This window comes from Panulirus ornatus, chromosome 57 (genome assembly GCF_036320965.1).
Source record: "Panulirus ornatus isolate Po-2019 chromosome 57, ASM3632096v1, whole genome shotgun sequence".
Taxonomy (NCBI): domain Eukaryota; kingdom Metazoa; phylum Arthropoda; class Malacostraca; order Decapoda; family Palinuridae; genus Panulirus; species Panulirus ornatus.
The window spans coordinates 13,616,207-13,643,041 of record NC_092280.1 but is presented as its reverse complement, the minus strand read 5'-3'; positions in this window follow the sequence as shown (position 1 = coordinate 13,643,041).

Genomic DNA, 26,835 nt, shown 5'->3' with positions numbered 1-26,835 from the left:
CCACTTACATATGTATACTTATGTATATCTCGCTTTTTAAACCAGGTATTCCCAATCACCAGTCCTTTTTCAGCACATAAATCTACAAGCTCTTCACCATTTCCATTTACAACACTGAACACTCCATGTATACCAATTATTCCCTCAACTGCCACATTACTCACCTTTGCATTCAAATCACCCATCACTATAACCCGGTCTTGTGCATCAAAACCACTAACACACTCATTCAGCTGCTCCCAGAACACTTGCCTCTCATCATCTTTCTTCTCATGCCCAGGTGCATATGCACCAATAATCACCCATCTCTCTCCATCAACTTTCAGTTTTACCCATATCAATCTAGAATTTACTTCCTTACACTCTATCACATACTCCCACAACTCCTGATTCAGGAGTAGTGCTACTCCTTCCCTTGCTCTCGTCCTCTCACTAACCCCTGACTTTACTCCCAAGACATTCCCAAACCACTCTTCCCCTTTACCCTTTAGCTTCGTTTCACTCAGAGCCAAAACATCCAGGTTCCTTCCCTCAAACATACTACCTATCTCTCCTTTTTTCTCATCTTGGTTACATCCACACACATACACACACACACACATATATATATATATATATTTTTATTGCCGCTGTCTCCCGCGTTTGCGAGGTAGCGCAAGGAAACAGACGAAAGAAATGGCCCAACCCACCCCCATACACATGTACATACACACGTCCACACACGCAAATATACATACCTACACAGCTTTCCATGGTTTACCCCAGACGCTTCACATGCCCTGATTCAATCCACTGACAGCACGTCAACCCCGGTATACCACATCAATCCAATTAACTCTATTCCTTACCCTCCTTTCACCCTCCTGCATGTTCAGGCCCCGATCACACAAAATCTTTTTCACTCCATCTTTCCACCTCCAATTTGGTCTCCCACTTCTCCTCGTTCCCTCCACCTCCGACACATATATCCTCTTGGTCAATCTTTCCTCACTCATTCTCTCCATGTGCCCAAACCATTTCAAAATACCCTCTTCTGCTCTCTCAACCACGTTCTTTTTATTTCCACACATCTCTCTTACCCTTACATTACTTACTCGATCAAACCACCTCACACCACACATTGTCCTCAAACATCTCATTTCCAGCACATCCATCCTCCTGCACATAACTCTATCCATAGCCCACGCCTCGCAGCCATACAACATTGTTGGAACCACTATTCCTTCAAACATACCCATTTTTGCTTTCCGAGATAATGTTCTCGACTTCCACACATTCTTCAAGGCTCCCAGAATTTTCGCCCCCTCCCCCACCCTATGATCCACTTCCGCTTCCATGGTTCCATCCGCTGCCAGATCCACTCCCAGATATCTAAAACACTTTACTTCCTCCAGTTTTTCACCATTCAAACTTACCACCCAATTGACTTGACCCTCAACCCTACTGTACCTAATAACCTTGCTCTTATTCACATTTACTCTTAACTTTCTTCTTTCACACACTTTACCAAACTCAGTCACCAGCTTTTGCAGTTTCTCACATGAATCAGCCACCAGCGCTGTATCATCAGCGAACAACAACTGACTCACTTCCCAAGCTCTCTCATCCCCAACAGACTTCATACTTGCCCCTCTTTCCAAAACTCTTGCATTCACCTCCCTAACAACCCCATCCATAAACAAATTAAACAACCATGGAGACATCACACACCCCTGCTGCAAACCTACATTCAATGAGAACCAATCACTTTCCTCTCTTCCTACACGTACACATGCCTTACATCCTCGATAAAAACTTTTCACTGCTTCTAACAACTTGCCTCCCACACCATATATTCTTAATACCTTCCATAGAGCATCTCTGTCAACTCTATCATATGCCTTCTCCAGATCCATAAATGCTACATACAAATCCATTTGCTTTTCTAAGTATTTCTCACATACATTCTTCAAAGCAAACACCTGATCCACACATCCTCTACCACACATGCTCTTCCCCAATCTGATGCTATGTACATGCCTTCACCCTCTCAATCAATACCCTCCCATATAATTTACCAGGAATACTCAACAAACTTATACCTCTGTAATTTGAGCACTCACTCTTATCCCCTTTGCCTTTGTACAATGGCACTATGCATGCATTCCACCAATCCTCAGGCACCTCACCATGAGTCATACATACATTAAATAACCTTTCCAACCAGTCAATAATACAGTCACCCCCTTTTTTAATAAATTCCACTGCAATACCATCCAAACCTGCTGCCTTGCCGGCTTTCATCTTCCGCAAAGCTTTTACTACCTCTTCTCTGTTTACCAAATCATTTTCCCTAACCCTCTCACTTTGCACACCACCTCGACCAAAACACCCTATATCTGCCACTCTATCATCAAACACATTCAACAAACCTTCAAAATACTCACTCCATCTCCTTCTCACATCACCACTACTTGTTATCACCTCCCCATTTGCGCCCTTCACTGAAGTTCCCATTTGCTCCCTTGTCTTACGCACTTTATTTACCTCCTTCCAGAACATCTCTTTATTCTCCCTCAAATTTAATGATACTCTCTCACCCCAACTCTCATTTGCCCTCTTTTTCACCTCTTGCACCTTTCTCTTGACCTCCTGTCTCTTTCTTTTATACATCTCCCACTCAATAGCATTTTTTCCCTGCAAAAATCGTCCAAATGCCTCTCTCTTCTCTTTCACTAATAATCTTACTTCTTCATCCCACCACTCACTAGCCTTTCTAATCAACCCACCTCCCACTCTTCTCATGCCACAAGCATCTTTTGCGCAATCCATCACTGATTCCCTAAATACATCCCATTCCTCCCCCACTCCCCTTACTTCCATTGTTCTCACCTTTTTCCATTCTGTACTTAGTCTTTATTATATTTATTTATTTTGCTTTGTTGCTGTCTCCCGCATTTGCGAGGTAGCGCAAGGAAACAGAAGAAAGAAATGGCCCAACCCACCCCCATACACATGTATATACACACATGTCCACATACACACCCATACATCTCAATGTACACATATATATACACACACAGACACATACATATATACCCATGCACACAATTCACACTGCCTGCCTTTATTCATTCCCATCGCCACCTCGCCACACACATATATATATATATATATATATATATATATATATATATATATAATGTAGGTGTCCAGTGGGTGGGTTTGAGCTAGGCATCGCAGGCGCAGTCGCTCAATTGCAAAGGTTTTTTGTAAGTAACATGAACGAGGAAATTTTGACCGTTATCTCCAGTTACGTGGCTGAGTTATGAAACAGAGTTGTATATGGTGCAGAGAGAGTTATAGATTGTTGTGACGATATCGGGAAATTTCTGACTGTAACAATATGAAGATATTTGACAACAGGGATCAATGTTGGAGACAGGCAGTGTCATCTGAGGGACGCTGGCTGTGGAGAGGACTAATATTATAATACCCAGAATTGTACAGCAGGTCCGGGCTGGCTACATTGTGTCACGGACGGCCACAGAGGCTAAGAGATCCCCTAAGGGAGTGGAAATGTGCCATGTGAGATCTAAACTGGAGTAATATCAAGGCGGGAACGAGTGAGGGTCAGAGTGACCATAGTATTTGGTAAGGCTCCCAGCCAAAGACGCTCCTAATAAGTAAGATTGGAAAGAGGTTGTCTCAGACAGGCTGTCAGGCGTGTCGTTCAAAATAATAATAAAAATGATGGGAGGAGGTCCCCTCAAAATGAAGAACACTAAAAAATACATCAGCAATAATTGATGTCTTACTGATAGAAAGAAAATATTTTCTTAACTCAGGTATATATTTCACAAAAAGGAAAAACTGATAATACAGGACTGGAATACATAGATTGCAGAGTTTACCTGGGTAGAGCTTTTAGATCAGACGTACAGTTACTATGAGCAGGCAGATAAGTTCCACTGATACAGTCAAGCTACAAGCCTAGTTTCCTTGGTGCTGTCATCACATGTCCACATTTAGTTGTATATTTTTCTCTAAGTCTCCATAGGCTTCTAGTTCCAGACTTTTGAGGTTCATTGCCCCCTCCCCCACCCTGTGACTCACTTAGGTTTCCTGGTTCATTCGCTACTAAGTCCACTCCCAGATATCTAAATCATTTCACTTCCTCCAGTTTTTCTCCGTTCAATCTTACATCCCAATTAATTTGTCCCTCAATCCTACCGAACCTAATAACCTTGCTCTTATTCACATTTACTCTCAACTCTCTCCATTAACACACTTTTCCAAACTCAATACATAAAGTGATTTATCAACTTTAGGTACAACTACTATAGGATCAGTCAGTCCATTTGCTCTAGGTATTTTTCTCAAAAACTCACGTCTAATTCCTTCTCTGCCTCACCTTTCAATGCATAAAGAACAGGTCTAGCCTTAGCAGATATAACATTTGTCAATGGTGATGTGAGCCTCAAAACCCTTTCCACCATCTTGTTACTTATCAAATATCATCTTATATTGTTCAAGCAATTCCTCAAGACCTGGAACACTGTTACACAATTTAACACTAAAAATTTCTCCCTCCCATCTATCTTAAGCTCACACAACCAGTTGGTCTATCCACATAAGCTACAATTAATAGCAACTCCAAATTCTGATTTTTGTACTTTGCCTCACACTCTAGTTTTCTTTGTGTTTAAATTCTCCATTGTTGGCTTTTAAACACCTGAGTCTTCTAAAGGCACATGTACAAATAACCTCTCATACATATCTTTACTCATTATAGAGAAATCAGTTGCAGTGTTTACTTCCATGGTTACTGGTGTATCGTTAATGCACAAGTCTACATTATATCTATGTCCAACTTTTCCTTCATGACTGGTGTCAAAAGTAAACACATAGGCACTGGCATCATTATCAGATTCACGATACCTAACACTTTCTTTGATACTGTTTTCCATTTCATTCTCAGCACCTTCAGTTATATTTACTCTACCTTAACCACTTGAACCACTTGTGATACAGGCGGTACAGGCAGAAGCAACATGTCCAATATGCTGGCAATTGTAACATTTAAATTCTTAAACACAGTTAAACCTTTCATGTTTCCCTAAGCATATCTTATATTTCAAATCATAATTCTTGGCATAATTCTCCCTTCTAGCTACAGTCACTTTACACACTAAGCCACCACTGCCAACTGATTTACTACTGGTACTTAGAACAAATTCTCTGGTGTTTTACTCTGCTTGTTCCATGCTTTTCAAAAGTTAAATTAGAGGTGTCCATCAACCTAGTCTGTATTTTTCATAATTCAGATCTATTACACACCTGTCTCTTAGAGCTTAGTTCAAGAACTGTCCATAATTACAGTGAATGGATAAAGAGCATCAGACTGGGGAGAAACAGTGTGGTTTTGAAATTGGTACAAGATACTTAGATCAAGTGTTTGCATTAAAGAATGTCTGTGAAATACTTAGAGAAACAGATGGATATATATATGTGGCATTTATAGATTTAGAGAAAGCATATTATAAGGTTAACAGAGATTCCTTGTGGAGGGAGAAAAGTGGCCAGAAGCAGTTAGAATTTCTAATCAAGGGTGTAAGACATGTGTACGAGTACAAAGAAAGGAGAGTGAATGGTTTAGGGTGTAAGGCATGTGTACGAGTACAAAGAAAGGAGAGTGAATGGTTTCAAGTGAAGTTTGGTCTGTGGCTGGGATATATATTACCATGATTGAGTGATTCATTTATGGATGGGGTGGGTGGTAAGGAGGTAAATTCAAGTCTTGGAGACAGGAGCGAGTATATAGTCTGTAGAGGATGAAATGGCTTGGCAAGTCAGTTGTTGTTTACTGATGGTAGAGCACTGGTGGCAGATTCAAGTAAAAAACTGCAGAAGTTGGTGACTGAGTTTGGAAGTGTGTTTGAGAGGAGGAAATTGGGAGTAAATGTGAATAAAAGCAAGGTTAGTATGTTTAGCAGGGTTGAGGGACAAGTTAGTCAGGGTGTGAGTTTGAATGTAGAAAGGTTGGAGGAAGTAAATTGTTTTAAATACCTGGGAGTGGATATGGTAGCAAAGAGAACTATGCAAGGAGGAAGTGAGTCAAAGGATGGATGAAGAGGTGAAGGTTCTCTCAGCACTGAAGAATGTCTGGGAAGAGAGAACGTTATCTGGGAGGGCAAAAATGATTAAGTCTGAAGGCGCAATAGTCCCAACAAGAGTATCATTAAATTTCAGTGAGAATAAAAAGATGTTTTGGAAGGAGGTAAATAAAGTGCGTAAGACAAGGGAACAAATGGGAACTTCAGTGAAGGGGGCTAATGGGGAGGTGATAACAAGTAGTGGTGATGTGAGAAGGAGGTGGGGTGAGTATTTTAAAGGTTTGTTGAATGTGTTTGATGATAAGAGTGGCAGATATAGGGTGTTTTGGTCGAGGTGGTGTGCAAAGTGAGAGGGTTAGGGAAAATGATTCGGTAAACAGAGAAGAGGTAGTAAAAGCTTTGCGGAAGATGAAAGCCGGCAAGGCAGCAGGTTTGGATGGTATTGCAGTGGAATTTATAAAAAAAAAGGGGGTGACTGTATTGTTGACTGGTTGGTAAGGTTATTTAATGTATGTATGATTCATGTGAGAAACTGCAGAAGCTGGTGACTGAGTTTGGTAAAGTGTGTGAAAGAAGAAAGTTAAGAGTAAATGTGAATAAGAGCAAGGTAATTAGGTACAGTAGGGTTGAGGGTCAAGTCAATTGGGAGGTAAGTTTGAATGGAGAAAAACTGGAGGAAGTAAAGTGTTTTAGATATCTGGGAGTGGATCTGGCAGCGGATGGAACCATGGAAGTGGAAGTGGATCATAGGGTAGGGGAGGGGGCGAAAATCCTGGGAGCCTTGAAGAATGTGTGGAAGTCGAGAACATTATCTCGGAAAGCAAAAATGGGTATGTTTGAAGGAATAGTGGATCCAACAATGTTGTATAGTTGTGAGGCGTGGGCTATGGATAGAGTTGTGCACAGGAGGATGGATGTGCTGGAAATGAGATGTTTGAGGACAAAGTGTGGTGTGAGGTGGTTTGATCGAGTAAGTAACGTAAGGGTAAGAGAGATATGTGGAAGTAAAAAGAGCGTGGTTGAGAGAGCAGAAGAGGGTGTTTTGAAATGGTTTGGGCACATGGAGAGAATGAGTGAGGAAAGATTGACCAAGAGGATATATGTGTCGGAGGTGGAGGGAACGAGGAGAAGTGGGAGACCAAATTGGAGGTGGAAAGATGGAGTGAAAAAGATTTTGTGTGATCAGGGCCTGAACATGCAGGAGGGTGAAAGGAGGGCAAGGAATAGAGTGAATTGGATCGATGTGGTATACCAGGGGTTGACGTGCTGTCAGTGGATTGAATCAGGGCATGTGAAGCGTCTGGGGTAAACCATGGAAAGCTGTGTAGGTATGTATATTTGCGTGTGTGGACGTATGTATATACATGTGTATGGGGGTGGGTTGGGCCATTTCTTTCGTCTGTTTCCTTGCGCTACCTCGCAAACGCGAGAGACAAAAAAAAAAAAAAAAAAAGATTCATGGTGATGTGCCTGAGGATTAGCGGAATGCTTGCATAGTGCCATTGTACAAAGGCAAAGGGGATATGAGTGAGTGCTCAAATTACAGAGGTATAAGTTTGTTGAGTATTCCTGGTAAATTATATGGGAGGCTACTGATTGAGAGGGTGACAGCATGTATAGAGCATCAGATTGGGGAAGAGCAGTGTGGTTTCAGAAGTGGTAGAAGGATGTGTGGATCATGTGTTTGCTTTGAGGAATGTATGTGAGAAATACTTAGAAAAGCAAATGGATTTGTATGTAGCATTTATGGATCTGGAGAAGGCATATGATAGAGTTGACAGAGATGCTCTATGGAAGGTATTAAGAATATATGGTGTGGGAGGCAAGTTGTTAGAAGCAGTGAAAAGTTTTTATCGAGGATGTAAGGCATGTGTACGTGTAGGAAGAGAGGAAAGTGATTGGTTCTCATTGAATGTAGGTTTGCGGCAGGGGTGTGTGATGTCTCCATGGTTGTTTAATTTGTTTATGGATGGGGTTGATAGGGAGGTGAATGCAAGAGATTTGGAAAGAGGGGGCAAGTATGCAGTCTGTTGTGGATGAGAGAGCTTGGGAAGAGAATCAGTTGTTATTCGCTGATGATGCAGTGCTGGTGGCTGATTCATGTGAGAAACTGCAGAAGCTGGTGACTGAGTTTGGTAAAGTGTGTGAAAGGAGAAAGTTGAGAGTAAATGTGAATAAGAGCAAGGTTATTAGGTACAGTAGAGTTGAGGGTCAATTTAATTGGGAGGTAAGTTTGAATGGAGAAAAACTGGAGGAAGGGAAGTGTTTTAGATATCTGGGAGTGGATTTGGCAGCGGATGGAACCATGGAAGCGGAAGTGAATCATAGGGTGGGGGAGGGGGCGAAAGTTCTGGGAGCGTTGAAAAATGTGTGGAAGTCGAGAATGTTATCTTAGAAAGCAAAAATGGATATGTGTGCAAAGGAGGGTGGATGTGCTGGAAATGAGATGTTTGAGGACAATATGTGGTTTGAGATGGTTTGATCAAGTAATTAATGAAAGGGCAAGAGTGATGTGTGGTGGTAAAAAGAGTGTGGTTGAAAGAGCAGAAGAGGGCGTTTTGAAATGGCTTGGGCACATGGAGAGAATGAGTGAGGAAAGATTGACAAAGAGGATATATGTGTCAGAGGTGGAGCCATCAAGAAGTGGGAGACCAAATTGGAGGTGGAAAGATGGAGTGAAAAAGATTTTGAGTGATCGGGGCCTGAACATGCAGGAGGGGGAAAGGCGTGCAAGGAATAGAGTGAGTTGGAACGATGTGGTATACCGGGATCGACGTGCTGTCAATGGATTGAATGAGGGCATGTGAAGCATCTGGGGTAAACCATGGAAAGTTGTGTAGGGCCTGGATGTGGAAAGGGAGCTGTGGTTTTGGTGCATTATATATGACAGCTAGAGACTGAGTGTGAACAAATGTGGCCTTTGTTGACTTTTCCTAGCGCTTCCTCGTGCACATTGAGGGGGGGGGGGGGTGTTGTTATTTCATGTGTGGCGGGATGGCCACGGGAATCAATATGGGCAGACAGTATGAATTATGTACATGTGCATATATATGTCTATGTGTGTATATATATATATATATATATATATATATATATATATATATATATATATGTATACGTTGAGATGTATAGGTATGTATATGTGCGTGTGTGGACATGTATGTATATTAATGTGTATCTTGGTGGGTTGGGCCATTGCTTCCTCTGTTCCCTTGAGCTACCTCACTAATGCAGGAGACAGCAACAAAGTATAATGAAATAAATAAAATAAGTAAATAATTATTATTATTACTATTATTATGCTTTGTCGCTGTCTCCCGCATTTGCGAGGTAGCGCAAGGAAACAGACGAAAGAAATGGCCCAACCCACCCACATACACATGTATACACATACACGTCCACACACGCAAATATACATACCTATACATCTCAATGTACACATATATATACACACACAGACACATACATATATACCCGTGCACACAATTCACACTGTCTGCCTTTAATCATTCCCACCGCCACCTTGCCACACATGGAATACCATCCCCCTCCCCCCTCATGTGTGCGAGGTAGCGCTAGGAAAAGACAACGAAGGCCCCATTCGTTCACACTCAGTCTCTAGCTGTCATGCATAATGCCCTGAACACAGCTCCCTTTCCACATCCGGCCCCACACAACTTTCCATGGTTTACCCCAGACGCTTCACAGGCCTGATTCAATCCACTTGACTGCACGGGGGTCAAACCCGGTATACCACTCGATCCAATTCACTCTATTCTTGCCGACCTTTCACACCTCCTGCATGTTCAGGCCCGGATACACTCAAATCTTGTTTCACTCCTCTTTACACCTCCAATTTGGGTCCCCATATTCTCCTCGTTCCATCCACCTCCGACACCATATCCTCTTGGTCAGTCTTTCCTCACTCATTCTCTCCATGTGCCCATAACCCATTTAAAACACCCTCTTCTGCTCTCTCAACCATGCTCTTTTTATTTCACACATCTCTCATCCCCCTTACATTACTTACTCGATCAAACCACCTCCAACACCACATATTGTCCTTAAACATCTCATTGCCAGCACATACACCCTCTGCACACAACCCTCTCTCCAGAGCATACATGCCTTCGCAACCTATTGAATATCATTGTCTGAGACTCTGGAACCTCGATTCCCTCACACTAACATACCCTTTTTTGCTTTCTGAGATTTGGTTCTAGGGTTCTTCAACACTTTCTTCTAGGCTCCCCAGGAGTTTCACCCCCGCCCCCCACCCTAGCGATTCACTGCCTCGTACTGGTGGGCCAGCGACGAGGCCTGTGCGTAGCCCTGTGTGCGTTTACTAGTGACCCAACATCTACGGCATACAGGGGGGCGACATCGCATTTCGGTACAGCCAATGGGTGGGTTCTCTAACCAGTTTTAGGGTAAGTTGTATTTCCCGGCGCAGGTGTATATGTGTAGCGGTTACGGGCGGCGGGATATAAACGAGACAATTAAGCTAGGCACATGGTGGCGGATGGGGAGGTATGGTTTGGTGATAAATGAGAGGGTGATGATGCGTTATTTATTCGGTACAGATAGGACATTGGGGAGATGAATCATATGTACTGGTGAAGTGCAAACGAGGGACACTTTTAGAGGGCTGTCACCTCCCTTGTAACAAACCCCACCAGAAACAAATGAAACAACTCATGGAGACATCACACACCCGGCAACAAACCACCCTTTCACGGTAATCCAAGCACGGTCCGCTTCGTCCTGAAAAGGTCACATGCCCGGACTTCCGCGATGTATTTATATAACGTGTGCACTGCTTTCTTTACAACGTGCCTCCCACTCCATTTTAGTCGCAAGACAGTCCACAGGAGCATCTCTATCAAACTGCGCAGATGCCTTGCGCCTAGCTGTGCATTATGGCGACAGTCAAATCCTGGGGCTTTGCTAAGTATTTTCGCTATTACATTGCTGTCAAAGCTAACACCTGTGTAGTCAAATCCGCGACCACTTCTGAAACCACACATGCGTCTTACCCTAGGTGATGTTCTGGACCATGCCGTCACCTGCTCTCTTATCAATACCCGCCCATATAATTGACCAGGAAGTAAGTACGACACAGACTCATACATATCGTAGTAAGATGTAATGTGAGCACTCACGTGTATCACCTGGGTGCCTGTGTCTTGGGCTCGTTGCAAGATGGCGCATAGCAGCAGGAACGCTAATATGGTCAGTCAGGACTTGATGGTTTGAACAGATCCAAACTGGCATTCTTGGTCAGGGCTCGCCAGGGGGGTTGGAGGGTCCTCGCTAGTGTCCTACCTATACGGGGGCCGTTGAAGGGGCGGGGCTGCCGGACGCATTGAGGGGTAAACATCAGCATGCGCGGGTGTACCATAGCTGTGGCCAAGGATCCCTCTCACTTGGCACTCACCGCGGACCCATTACACCAGTTTTCGGACATCGAGTTCTGGCTTTACTCCGGCTTCTTTTCCAGGATTTGTCGCTCCTAATGGAGACGGGCGCTCAAGCTCCTAGTCGGGGCGAGCAAGCACAGAGAGCGCACACCAAGGTCTCGGTAAGTGACAAGTGGAGCACGGGGAGGAAATCTAAGGGAGGTATACGACGGAATAGTACTGCGTGGGGAGGAGAACCGGCTTTGGGATTGAAGATGCTCTCGGATCCGTCATCTCGATGTTGACCTCTCTTTTTCACATCTGGCACCTTTTCTAGTGACCTCCTGTCTTGTTCTTTTAACAATCTGACCAATGCATTGGATGTTGTACCGGCAAAAATCGTCCCAAAGGCATCTCTCTTCGCGTGCACGTTTGAAGCGTACTTGACGGATGCGGCAACCTCTCTCTAAGCCTTTCTAAATTCAACCCCACCTCCACGATTCTCATTGACACACAAGCATCTATTTTGCGCCATTCCAGCATTGATTCCCTACATACCATCCCAATCCTCCCCCACTCCCCTTACTTCATTTGTTCTCACTTTTTCCTTTCTGTACTACGTCTATCCTGGGTACTGTCCTCACAAAAGTTCTCCTTTCCCAAGCTCACTTACTGTCACCACCCGTCTTCACCCCAACATTATCTTCTTTTTTTGAATGAAACCCATACAAATTTCACATTAGCCTCCACAAGATATAATGATCAGACATCCCTCCAGTTGCACCTCTCAGCACTTAACATCCAAATAGTATTTCTTTTGCACGCCTGTCAATTAAACGTAAGGTAATCCTATAAAAACGCTCTCTGGCCCCCCACCCTCTCTCCTATTACATTACGTATACTTATTGTATTATCTCGCTTTTTTAAACAAGGTATTCACAATCACCAGTCCGTTTATCAGCACAGAAATCACAAGCTCCTTCACCCATTTCCATTATTTAAACCACATGACACCCCCCAGGTATACCAATTATTCCCTCAACTGCCACATTACGAACCTTTGCACATTCAAATACCAATCACTAATAACCCGGTCTTTGTGCATCAAAACCACTAACACATCATTAAGCCTGCTCCCACAACACTTGACTTCGCATATCTTGCTTCGCATGCCTGGTGCAGTGGCACCTAGTGATAAATTGCGAGCTCCATGCAACGGTCAGGGTGGTGACCCAGATGTTGAGTAGAGTGAGAGTGTGATTGAGAGTGAGGTGAGAGATTGTGAGTGTGTGTAGTGAAGAGTGCTGTTTTGTGATTTAGCGGTGGGGCGGTTATAGAGATCTTTATGGAGGGAAATCGATGCGCTTTGTCCGCATGCGGGTAGCGAGCGGGCGGGGATAGAACTGAGTTTCGGGGACGTGGAAGGGAAATTGACACACGCACATGGCCCCGGCGCTGGGCAGGCGGTTGGTTAAGTTAAAAAAAAATAAGGTAGGTGGGGAGGATTTCAAGGCCCCCAGTAGCCCGACCCGGGGAGTCGCCGGAGTCGAATCGCTGGGATATTCAGGGGAAAAGGTGGCGGTGCGACCCTGTTTTTATGTTGAGTGTGTGAGAGATTGTGTGAGTGTGATTGTTGTGTGTGATTGTGGATATGGGGAAAGGTGCTATCTAATTGGAGGGGAGCAGGTATCAATGGAGAGCGTTGTTGGCCTCTGGGGATAAGGGATAACACGGTTTATGGCCTTTGTGGGTGTCGGGTAGTGTAAGTATCACTTTATCAGGGGGGAGACATAGAGAGATAAAGAACTATCTGGTCTGGGGAGATTCATCTATGTGAACGGAGGAGGACGCATGGGTGTAAATTCAGGGGAGGGTCTAGTGTAGAGAACGTGTGGTGCAGGTGTCGGTGGGCTTGGACCATATGATGAGGGTTATTAGGTACATATTGTAGCAAACAATAAAGTTATCTATTTATTTGTGACCTGCACTGAAATTTAAGGCTATTATTTCTGTGGTTAGGTTAAGAAGAGATGAATTTCATTGATAATTTCGAGTGGTAATGGAGTTGCGAGGTAATTAAACTGATAGATTAGCATTATTTGTCATTACAATGAGTAATGTGGGCCAATGTGATGAAACTTGGCATTTTATTCTTGTCCTGTTGTATTTTATTGCTATGTTGCGGTAGTTAATAGAAAGATCCCTTACCAATATGTGCCCTTCAAATAAAAACTTAAGACAATTCACTACAAGGACTCTATAGATACATCAAGGAGGGTATGTATTTTCTGGAGTGTTCCGGAGGGAGTAGAAAAAAGAGTGTCTGTGTATAGTTAGATTGGTTGCTGGAAGGCGCGGCAATCATTTTTTAATTCCAAGGGGTTTGAAGCAAACATTGGTATTATGTAAAAATAATTATTTAAAAACGGCCTTCCTCTCCTCCCCCCCCCCCCCCCCCGCCCCAGGCCCGAACCCTAAAGATTTTTGGTTTGTCAAAGGGAGATTTGGGCTCAAATCTATTAAAAATGATTTTGTTGCAAATTTAAGGAATTTAATCAATGATGGATCTAAGTTAAAGTTAAACTGAAGGCACGTGAAGAGATGGGACTTTTGGATTGTCAATGTTCTACTGCTGAGAGGAGCAACTGGAGGATGTCAGTTCATTATCTAGTGACTAGAGCTGAGAGGGGCAAGTAGAGGGAGATTTCTGATCATTATCTTGTGGAGAGAAAGGTGGAGATTTGTAGAGGTTTTCATGAACGGAGAGAGAAATTTTAGGTTGAAAGAGAATGGAGAGATTAAAGTGAGCTTTGAAAGAAGACCTTGTGTGAGGAAGTACCAGGAAACATTGAGCCACAGAATGGAAAAAAGTTGGAGAGCAAATGATTGTAAGGGGAGTGGGGGTGGAATGGGACTATTTAGCGGATGCAGTGATGCGCTTGCACAAAAAATGCATGTGGCATGTGAAAAAGTGGGAGGTGGGCAGATTAGAAAGGGTAGTGAGTGGTGGGATGAGAAGTATGATTGTTAGTGAAAGAAGAGAGAGGCGCGTTCTGGACGATTTTTGCAGGCAGTAGTGCAAATGATTGGGAGATGTATAAAGCAAAGAGGCAGAGTCAAGGAGAAAGGTGCAAGAGGTGAAAAAGAGGGCAAATGGTGAGTTGGGGTGAGAGCGTATCATTTTAAAATTTTTGGGAAAATAAATAGATGTTTTGGAAGGGAGGTATATAAAAAACTAAGACAAAAAAAAAAAAGGCAACAACAGTAAAGGGGGGCTAATGGAGAGGTAATAGAAATATGAAAGGGAGAGGTATGAAGTGGTATTTTGAAGGTTTGTGAATGTGTTTCATGATTGAGTGCAGATATAGGTTGTTTTGGTCAAGGTGTGTTTGTGCAAAGTGAGAGGCAGGGTGAATGGATTGGTAAAATAGAGAAGAGGTAGTGTGAAGCTTTGCAGAACAAGAAAGCCCAGCAGGCAGCAGGTTTGGATGGTCATTCCAGTGAAATTATTAATATATGGGGTGAATTGTGTTTCTTGACTGTTGGTAAGAGTTATTCAATGTATGTATGATTTGTGGTGGAAGTGTCTGAGGACTGGCAGGGAGCCCCCAAGAAATGTTACAAAGGCAACCAAAGGGGGGAAAGGAGAGTGTTCAAAATTACTGAGGTTATAAGTTAGTTGAGTATTTCTGGCAAATCATATGGGAGGTATAGATGAGAGGGTAATGGCATGTACAGAGCATCAGATTGGTGAAGGCAGTACTGTGGTTCAGAATGGTAGAGGAAACGTGTGGATCAGGTTTTTTGCTTTGAAGAATGAACATGTGAATTACTTAGAAAACAGGATGGATGTGTATGTAGAAACTTATGATTGGAGAAGCTTATTGACAGAGTTGTAGAGATGCTCTGTGGAAGTTATTTAAGAGTATATGGTGTGGGAGGTACGTTGATTGAAGCAGTGAAAGATTTTATTGAGGATGTAGGGCATTGTGTACCGTTAGGAAGAGAGGAAAGTGAATGTTCCTAGTGATGTCAGTTTGCGACAGGAGTGTGTGTTGTCTCCATGGTTGTTTCATTTGCTTATGCATGGGAATTGTTAGGGAGGTGAATGCAAAGAGTTTGGGAGAGAGGGGGAATATGCCATCTGTTGTGATGAGAGGGCTTGAAATGATCAGTTGGTTGTTCGCTGATGATACAGCACAGGTGGCTCATTGGGTAAGATTGAGAATCGTTTGGTGGCTGGTTTGGTTAAAGTGTGTGAAAGAAGGGAAAGCTGAGAAGTAAATGTGAATAATGAGCAAGGTTATTAGGTTCAGTACGGTTTGGAGGGGCAAGTTAATTGGAAGGTAAGTTTGATTGATGGGAGGAAAAAGAGGAAGTGGAAGTGGTGTTTTAGATATTTGGGAGTGGATTGGGGCAGCAGATGGAACCTGGAAGCAGAAGTGTGTCACCAGAGGTGGGGAGGGTAAAATTCCAGGGAGCATTTTAAAAGAATGTGTGGAAGGCAAGGAATTTATCTCGGAGAGCAAAAATGGGTTATGTTTGAAGGAATTGTGGTTCAACAATGGTATCTATGGTTGTAAGGGCATGGGTATAGATAGGGTGGTGAGAGGGAGGGTGGATTGTGTTGAAATGGAGAATAGTTGAGTCCAATATGTGGTGTGGGTGGTATGATCAAATAAGTAATAAAAGGGTAAGAGAGATGTGTGGTATAAAAAGTGGTTTTTTGAGAGAAGCAGAAGAGGGTGTATTGAAATGGTTTTGTCACATGGACAGTATGAGTAAGGAAAAATTGACAAGAAGGTATATGTGTCAGAGGTGGAGGGAACGAAAAAGTAGGAGACCAAATTGGAAAGTGAAAAAGGAAGAAGTGAAAAAAAATTTTGAGAACGGAGCCTGAACATTGCTAGGAGGGAGAAAGGGGTGCAAGGAATAGAAGTGAATGGGAACATTTGTTCAACAACTCAGTCTCTAGCTTCATGTTGTATGCACCAAAAACCACGCTCCTAAACACATTGCAGGCCCCACTAAACTTCCATGGTTTACCTCAAGATTTGCTTCAAATGCCCTGGTTCAATCCATTGACGCACGTGACCCCGTTATAATCACATCGTTCCAATTCACACTTATTTCCTTGCATGCTTTCACCCTCCTGCATGTTCAAGCCCCGATTCGCTCAATTTCTTTTTTTATCCCATCCTTTCACTCCACTTTGGTGCTCCCACTTGTTCCCTCCACCATCTCTGGCACATATATACTTTGGTCATCTTTCCTCACTCATTCTCTCCATGTGAACAAACCATTTCAATACCCTCTCTTCAGCTCTCTTTCAAACCACCACTCTTTTTGATTACACACTTCTCTCACCCTTTCGATTAACTTACTCGATCTAACCACCTCAGACACGTTATTGTCCTCAAAAAATCTCATTTCCAAAATATCTACCCTACTCCATGCAACCCTATTAGAGCCCATGGCCTCGCAACCATTATAACATTGTTGGGAACCACTTATCCTTTAAACTACCCATTTTTGCTTCCAGACATGTTCTCTCCTTCCACACATTCTTTTAATGCTCAGAAACCTTCGCCCCCCCTCCTCCACACCTGTGACTCACTTCAGTTCCATGGTTCATTTGCTGCCAAATCCACTCCCAGATATCTAAAACACTTCACTTCCTCACTTTTCTACAGTCAAAACTTACCTCCCAATTGACTTGACCTCAACCCTACCGTAGGAATAACATGTTTTAACATATTTACTCTCACTCTTTCTTCTTTCACACCTTTTCCTAACTCATGTCACCACCTCTTGCAGTTTCTCACCCGATCAGCCACCAGCCTGTATTTTCAGCGCAACAACTGAGATGTTCTGGAAGGAGGTAAATAAAGTTGCGTAAGACAAGGGAGCAAATGGGAACTCCAGTGAAGGGCGCACATGGAGAGGAGGTGATAAAACAAGAAGAGGTGATGTGCGAAGGAGATGGAGTGAGGATTTTGAAGGTTTGTTGAATGTGTTGATGATAGAGTGGCAGATATAGGGTGTTTTTGGTCGAGGTGGGGGTGCAAAGTGAGAGGGTTAGGGAAAATGACTTGGTAACAGAGAAGAGGCTAGTAAAGCTTTTTCGGAGATGTAAGCCGGCAAGGCAGCTGGATTGGGATGGTATTGCAGTGGAATTTATTAAAAAAGGGTGGTGAATGTATTATTGACTCGGTTGGTAGGTTATTTAATGTATGTATTACTCATGGTATGGTGCCTGAGGATTGGCGGAATGCGTGCATAGTGCCATTGATACAAAGGCAAAAGGGGCAAGAGTGAGTGCTCAAATTACAGAGGTAAAAGTTTGTTGAGTATTCCTGGTAAAAATTTTATGGTGAGGGTATTGATTGTGAGGGTGAAGGCATGTACAGAGCATCAGATTGGGGAAAAAGCAGTGTGGGGTTTTAGAAGTGGTATAGAGGATGTGTGGATAGGTGTTTGCTTTGAAGGAATGTATGTGAAGAAAAACTTAGAAAAAGCAATGGATTTGTATGTAGCATTTATGGATCTGGGAAGAAGGCATATGAAAGGTTGATAGAGATGCTTCTGTGTGAAGGTATTAAGAAAAATTTTATATGGTGTGGGAGGCAAGTTGGTTAGAAGTTGTGAAAAGTTTTTATCGAAGGATGTAAGGCATGTGTACGTGTAGGAAAGAGGGAAAGTGATTGGTTCTCAGTGAATGTAGGTTGCGGCAGGGGTGTTGTGATTGTCTCCATGGTGTTTAATTTGTTTATGGGATGGGAGTTGTTAGGGAGGTGAAGCAAGAGTTTTGGAAGAGGGGAAAAGTATGAAGTCTGTTGGGTTTGAGAGGGCTTGGGAAGATGAGTCAGTTGTTGGCTTGCTGATGATACAGCGCTGGTGGCTGATTCATGTGAGAAATGCAGAACGTGGGTGGGACTGAGTTTGGTTAAACGTGTGTGGAAAGAAGAAAAGTTAAGAGTAAATGTGAATAAGAGAAAGGGTTTTATTAGGTACAGTAGGGTTGGAGGGGGTCCAAGCATTGGGAGTAAGTTTGGAATGGAGAAAACGGGGAGGAAGAAAAAGTGTTTTAGATATCTGGGAAGTGGGATCTGCAGCGGATTGGAAACCAATGGAAGCAGAAAATGGATCTAGGGTGGGGTTGGAGGGAGCGAATTATTCTGGAGCCTTGAAGAATGTGTGGAAGTCGAGAACATTATCTGGAAAGTCAAAATGGGTATGTTTTGAAGGAATAGTGCTTCCAACAATGTTGTATGGTTGCGAGGCGTTGGGCATTGGAAGAGTTGTGGCGCAGGGGATGGGATGTGCTGGAAATGAGATGTTTGAGGAACAGTGTGTGGTGTTAGGTGGTTTGAGTGGAGTAAAGTAACGTATAAGGGTAAGAGAGATTTGTGAAAATAAAATGAGCGTTGGTTGAGAGAAGAAGAGGGTGTTTTGATATGGTTTGGCACATGGAAGAATGAGTGTGGAAAGATTGCCCAAGAGGGATATGTGTCGGAGGTGGACGGGAAACGAGGAGAAGGGGGAGACAAATTGGAAGGTGAGAAAGCTGAGTGACAAAGAGTTTGTGTGAGATCAGGGCCTGAACATGCAGGAGGATGAAAGGAGGAGCAAAGGAATAGAGTGAATTGGATCAATGCGTTATACCGGGGTTGGACGTGCTGTTCAGTGGAATTGAATCAGGTCATTGGAAGCGTTTGGGGTAAAAACCCTGGAAAAACTGTGTAGGTATGTATATTGCTTGTGTGGACGTATGTAATTACATGTGTTATGGGGGTGTGGGTTGGGCCCCTTTCTTTCGTCTGTTTCCTTGCGCTACTCGCAAAAAGCGGGAGGGAGACAGCAAAAAAAAATAAAAAAAAAAAAAAAAAAAAAAAAAAAAAAACTGAGACACTTCCAAGCCCTCTCATCCACAACACACGCATACTTGTCTCTTCAAACTCTGCATTATCATTCCTAACATCCCTATCCATAACAAATATTAAACAACCATGGACAGATCATGCACCCCTGCGCAAAACCTACATTCACTCAAAACCAATCATTTCCTCTCTTCCTACACGTACACATGCCTTACAACCTCGTTAGAATCTTTTCCCTGCATGTAGTAGCTTGCCTCCCAACCATGTACTCTTAATACTTTCTACAGAGCATCTCTATCAACTCTATCGTATGCTTCTCCAGATCCTAAAGCTACATAACAAATCCATCTGTTTTTCTAATATTTTCTCACATACATTTTTCAAGCAAACACTGGATCCACACATCCTTTCCACTTCTGAAACACAGGGCTCTTCCCCAGTTGAAGCCCTGTATATCTTCACCCTCTCCATAATACCCTCCCATTAATTTTCCACAACTATCAACAATTTATCCTCTGTAATTTGAACAGTCACTTCATCCCCCTTTTCCTTTGTACCATGGCCACTATGCATTGCACTCCGCTAATCCTCAGGCACTTCACCATGAGCAATATATAAAACTGAATGTCCTCACCAACCGGTCAACAACACAGTCACCCCCATTTTTAATAAATTCCACTGCAACAACATCAAACCCAACATGCCTTACCGCTTTCATCTTCCGCAAAGCTTTCACTACCTCTCTCGTTTACCAAACTATTCTCCTGACCCTTCCACTTGCACACCACCTCGACCTAAACAACCCTATATCTGCACACTTTCATCTAAACATTCAACTAATCCTTCAAAAATTACTCACTCCATTCCTTGTCACATCATTCTACTTGTTAGGGCTAGGAAGAATATTTTGGTAAACAGAGAAAAAGGTAGGTAAAAGCTTTGCGGGAAATGAAAGCTAGAAAGGTAGTGAATTTGGAGGGTATTGCAGTAGAATTTATTAAAACGGAGGGTGACTGTATTGTTGACTGGTTTGTAAGGTTTTTAATGAATGTATGATCATGGTGAGGTGCCTCAGGATTGGAGAGGAAAGCTTTCATAGTGCCACTGTTCAAAGGGAAAGGGCGATAAGAAAGATGTGCTCGAAACAGAGAGATATGAGTTTGTTGATTATTTCTGGAGAAATTATTATGGGGCGGAGTATTATTGAGAGGGTGAAGGCATGTACAGTAGCATCAGACTGGGGAGAATAGTGTGGTTTCAGAAGTGGTAGAGGATGTGTGGATCAAGTGTTTGCTTTGAAAAATGTATGTGAGAAATAGTTAGAAAAAACAAATGGATTTGTCTGTAGGCATTTATGGTCTGGTGGAGAAGCATATTATAGAGTTGATAGAGATGCTCTGTGGAAGGTATAAAGAATATATGTGGTGGGAGGCACAAGTTGTTTTAGAAGCAGTGAAAAGTTTTTATCGAGGATGTAAGGATGTGTTTCGTGTAGGAGGAGGAAAGTGGATGGTTCTCAGTGAATGTGGTTTGCGGAGGGATGTGTGATTGTCTCCATGGTTGTTTAATTTGTTTATGGATGGGGTGATAGGAGGTGAAGGCGTGCAAGGAATAGAGCAAATTTGGAACTATATGGTATCCCGGGGGTCGTGTGCTTAATGTTTGAACAAGGCATGTAAAAGCGTTTTTGGGGTAAACAATGGAAGGTTGTGGGGGCCCGGATATGGAAAAGGAGCTGTGGGTTTTGGGGCTGAGTATACATGACACTAGAGACTGAATTGTGAAGATGTGGCCTTTGTTGTCTTTTCCTAGGTACCTCTTGCACCCTTTGGGGGGGGGGGTTGTTTATTTCAGTGTGGTGGGGGGGTGGCAATGGGGGTTTAATAAGGTAGGGCTGTATGAATTTTGTACTGTGCTATATTTTATTTTTTTTTTTTTTTTTTACTATTCGCTTTTTTCCCGCGATAGCGAGGTAGCGGTTTAAAAACAGAGGACTGGGGGTTGGGGAATATCCTCACCGGGGCCTCTTCTCTGTTCTTCTTTTGGGGAAAAAAAAAAAAAAAAAAAAAAAAAAAAAAAAAAAAAAAAAAAAAAAAAAAAAAAAAAAAAAAAAAAAAAAAAAGAGAGGGGGGGTTTCCAGCCCCCGCTCCCTTCCTTTTAGTCGCTTCTACGACCCCCGGGGAATACGTGGGAAGTATTCTTTCTCCTATCCAGGGGAAAAATATATGGATATGTTTGTGTGTATTTTATGTAAAAGTTTTAGATGTATAGGTATGTATATGTGCGTGCGTGGGGGTGTATTATTTTACACGTGTATGTGGGGGGGTGGGCCCCTTTTTTCGTTTTTTTCCTTGAGCTACCTCGCTAACACGGAGACAGCGACAAAGTATAAATTTTTTTTTTTTTTTTTTGTCGGTCTCCCCCGTTTTGCGGGTAGCACAGGAAACAACGAAAGAAATGGCCCCCAAACCCCCCCCCTACACATGTTTATACAACGTCCACACCCGCAATTTTACATACTCACGCTTTCCTTTGGGTTTTCCCCAGACTTCACTTTCCTGATTTCATCCATGACAGCACGTCAACCCCGGTTTTACCACATCCTCCAATTTTCCTCTTTTCCTTGCCTCCTTCACCCTCCTGCATATTTAGCCCCGGATCACACAAAAACTTTTTCACTCCATCTTTTGCCACCTCCAATTTGGTCTCCTCTTCTCCTCGTTCCCTCACCTCGTCAATATATATTGGTAATTTTCCTTTCTCATCATTCGTCATGTGCCAAACCATTTTCAACACACCCTCTTTTGCCTCTCAACCAGCTCTTTTTTTTTCCACAATCTCTCTTACCTTACGTTATTATCGATCAAACATCTCAACACAACACTGTCCTCAAACATCTCATTTCCAAGCACTTCCATCCTCCTGCGCACCACTCTATCCATGCCACGCCTCGGCAAACCATACAACATTGTTGGAGACTATTCTTCAAACATACCATTTTTGCTTTCCGAGATAAATCTTCTCGGACTCCATACATTCTTCAAGGCTCCAGGATTTTTGCCCCCTCTCCACCCTATGATTCATTAGATTCCATGGTTCCATCCGCTGCAGATCCATCCCAGAAATCTAAAACACTTTACTTCTCCAGTTTTTCTCCATTCAAACTCACTCCAAATGACTTGACCCTCAAACCTACTGTACTAATAACTTGATCTTATTCACATTTACTCTTTACTTTCTTCTTTCACAAAACTTTACCAAACTCACTGTCACCAGCTTCTGCAGTTTCTCACATGATCAGCCCCCAGCGCTTGTATCATCCGCGAACAAAACTGACTCATTTTCCCAAGCTCTTCATCCCCAAACAGACTTCATACTTGCCCCTCTTTCCTAACCTCTTGCATTCACCTCCCTAACACCCATCCATAATAAATTAAACACTATGGAGACATTCACACACCCTGCCGCAACCTACTTTCATGAGAACCAATCACTTGCCTCTCTTCCTTACACAGTACACTATGCCTTCATCCTGATAAAAACTTTTTCACTGTTCTAACAACCTTGCCTCCCAGACCCATATATTCTTAATACCTTCCACAGAGCATCTCTATAAAACGTATTCATATGCCTTTCCAGATCATAAATGCTACATACCATCCATTTGCTTTTTAAGTATTTCTCAATACATTCTTCAAAGCCAACACCTGCTCACACATCTCTCCACCACTTCTGAAACCACACTGCTCTTCCCCAGTTGATGCTCTGTACATGCATTCACCCTCTCACTCAATACCCTCCCATATATTTACCAGGAAATCAACAAACTTATACTTGTAATTTGAGCACTCCCTCTTATCACTTTGCTTTGTACAATGGCACTATGCAGCATTCCGCCAATCCTTCAGGGGCACCTACTGTGAGTCATTATTACATTAAATAACCTTACCAACCAGACAACAATACGTCCCCTCTTTTTTAATATTTCCACTGCTAATACATCCAAATGCTGCCTTGCCGGTTTCATCTTCCGGTCAAAGCTTATACTACCTTTTCTGTTTAACAAATCTTTTCCCCAACCTCTACTTTGCACAACCCTCGACCCAAAACCACATCTGCACTCACATCACCAAACACATTCGCAACCTTCAAAATACACTCCATCTCCTTCTCACATCACACGACTTGTTATCATCTCCCCATTTGCGCCTTCATGGAAGTTTCATTGCTCTTGTCTTACGAACTTATTGAATCCTTCAGAAAATCTTTTTTATTCTCCCTAAAAATTAAATGATACTCTCTCACCACTCTATTTGCCCTGTTTTTCATCTCTTGCACCTTTCTTCTTGACCTCCTGTCTCTTTCTTTTTATTACTTATATATATATATGTAACGTGAGGGTAAGCGAGATGTGTGGAAATAAAGAGAGCTGGTTGGAGAGAGCAGAAGAGGGTGTTTTGTTGGATTTGAAGTGGTTTGCGCCACATGGAGAGAATGAGTGAGGAAAGATGAGCCAAGATGATATATGTGTCAGAGGTGGAGGGAGAGGAGAAGAAGGGAGACAAATTGGAGGTGGAGGAAAGATGGAGTGAAAGATTTTGTGTGATAGGGCCTGAACATGCAGGAGGGTGAAAGGAGGCAAGGAATAGAGTTGAATTGGAGCGATGTGTATTTACCGGGTGTTGACGTGCTGTCAGTGGATTGAATAAGGCATTGTGAAGCGTTGGGTAAAATGGAAGCTGTGTAGGTATGTAATATTTTGCGTGTGTTGGACATATGTATATACATGTGTATGGGGGGGGGGGGTTGAGGCCATTTCTTTCTTTGTTTCCTAGCGCTAACTCGCCACACGGGGGACAGCGACTAAGTATAATAAAAAAATTAATAAATTAAATAGATATATTATATATATATATATTATATATATATATATATATATAATATATATATGTAATATCTTTATGATTTTATTTTTTCTTAACTTTTTCGCTGTCTCCCGCATTAGTAAGGAGCGAAAGAAAGCAGATAAAAAGATGTCATCCCACCCATTACACATGTATATACATATACGTTCACAACTCGCACATAGACATACCTATACATCTAACGGTTACATAGGTATACACACTACAGAAACATTCATTTTACACATGTACATAATTCTTTTACTGTCTGTCCTTATTTCATTCCGTCGCCACCCCACTTACACATGAAATGCAACCCCTCTCCCCACCATTGCACGAGGTAGCCCTAGGAAAACAAAGGCACAATTCGGTTCTTAGTCTCTTCTGTCATGTATTAATGCACCGATACCTAAGCTTCCTTTCCACATCCTAGGCCCAACAAAACTTTCCATGGTTTACCCAGCAATCACCCTCCTCTGCACAACTCTATCTATAGGCCCAGCCTCGGCAACCACCATATAACATTATTGGTACACTATTCCTTCTTAATACCCATTTTTCTATCCAGATCATGGTTCTCGATTCACACATTTTTCAATGCACCAGAAACTTTCGCCCCCTCCCCCACCTATGATTCACTTCATTCCATGGTTCCATCGGTGCCAAATAACTCCCAAATTTTGAATAACTCTCTTCCTCCAGTTTTTCTCATTTCAAAAACTTACTCACAAATGACTTGTCCTTACCTACGGTATCTAATAACCTTGCTCATAATCAAAATTTACTCTCAGCTTTCTTCTTTCACACATTTACTAAACTCAGTCACAGCTTCTGCAGTTTCTCACTGATGCAGCCACAGCGTTGAAATCATCAGCATACAAAATGACTCACTTTCCAAGCTTCTAATCCACAACAGATGCATACTTGACCTCCTTTCCAAAACTCTGCTTCACCTCCATAACAACCCCATCATAAACGAATTAAACATCCATGAAGACATCTCAGCACCCCTGCCGCAAAACAAACATTTCACTGAGAACAATCCACTTTCCTCTCTTCCTACACGTAACACATGCCTTACCATCCTCGATAAAAACTTTTCACTGCTGATAACAACTTGCCTTCCATACCATATTTTCTTAATACCTTCCACAGAGATCTCTATCACTCTATCAAAATGCCTTACTCAGATCCATAATGTACTTACAAATCATTTGCTTTCCTAAGTATTCTCACCAACTTCTTCAAAACCAAATACCTGATCACACACCTCTACCACTTCTTGAAACCACACTGCTCTTCCCCAAAATGATGCTCTGTAACATGCAGCTCCCTCTCAATCAATACCCTCCCATATAATTTACCAGGAATACTCAAAAAAAGATTACATCTGTAATCTGCCTTTGTACAATGGCATATGAGCATATCCACCAATCCTCAGGCATCTCACCATGAGAATACATTTCAATACTCCTTACCAACCATGTCAACAATTACCAGTCACACCCTTTTCTATTAATTCTACTGCAATTACATGAATCCCGCTGCATTGCGGCTTTCATCTTCCGAAAGCTTTTAATACTCATACTGGTTTACCAAATCATTTTCCCTAACCCCTCTCACTTTGCACACACCTTCGACCAAAACCCCTAATATCTGGACAACTCTACATCAAAACAATTCAACAAAATAACTTCAAAAATATCACTCCGTCTCATTCTCACTTTCACCACTACTTATCACCTCCCATTAGCCCTTCCTGAAGTTCCCATTTGTTCCCTTGTCTTATGACTTTATTTACCTCTTTCAAACATATTTTTATCTCCCTAAAATTTAATGATTACTCTTCTACCCAAAACTCTCATGTGCCTCTTTTGCACCTCTTGCACCTTTCTCTTGACTCTGTCTTTCTTTTATACATTCCACTCATTTGCATTATTTTTTGCAAAAATGGTCCAAATCTCTCCCTTCTTTCAATGATAATCTTAATTCTTCATCCTCCCACCGTCACTAACCTTCAAATCTGCCACCTCCCACTCTTCTCATGCCACAAGCATCTTTGCGCAAGAATCACTGCTTCCCTAAATACATCCATTTCTCCCCCACTCCCTTTACTCCTTAGTTCTCACCTTTTTCCATTTCTGCACTTTGTCTCTCTGGTACTTCCTCACACAAGTCACCTTCCAAGCTCACTTTCTTCCCAACTCTTTTCACCCACATTCTCTATTCCTTTCTGAAAACCTCTAAAAATCTTAACTTCGCCTCCACAAGATACTGATCAGGAATACTCCAATTCGCACCTCTACCACATTAACATCCAAAAGTCTTCTTTCATGTGCCTATCAATTAAACACGCAATCAATAAACACTTCTGGCCTCTCTCCTACTTACATACGCATACTTTTGTATATCTATATCTATATATATATATTTTTTTTGCATGTCGCTGTCTCCCGCATTTGCGAGGTAGCGCAAGGAAACAGACGAAAGAAATGGCCCAACCCACCCACATACACATGTATACACATACACGTCCACACACGCAAATATACATACC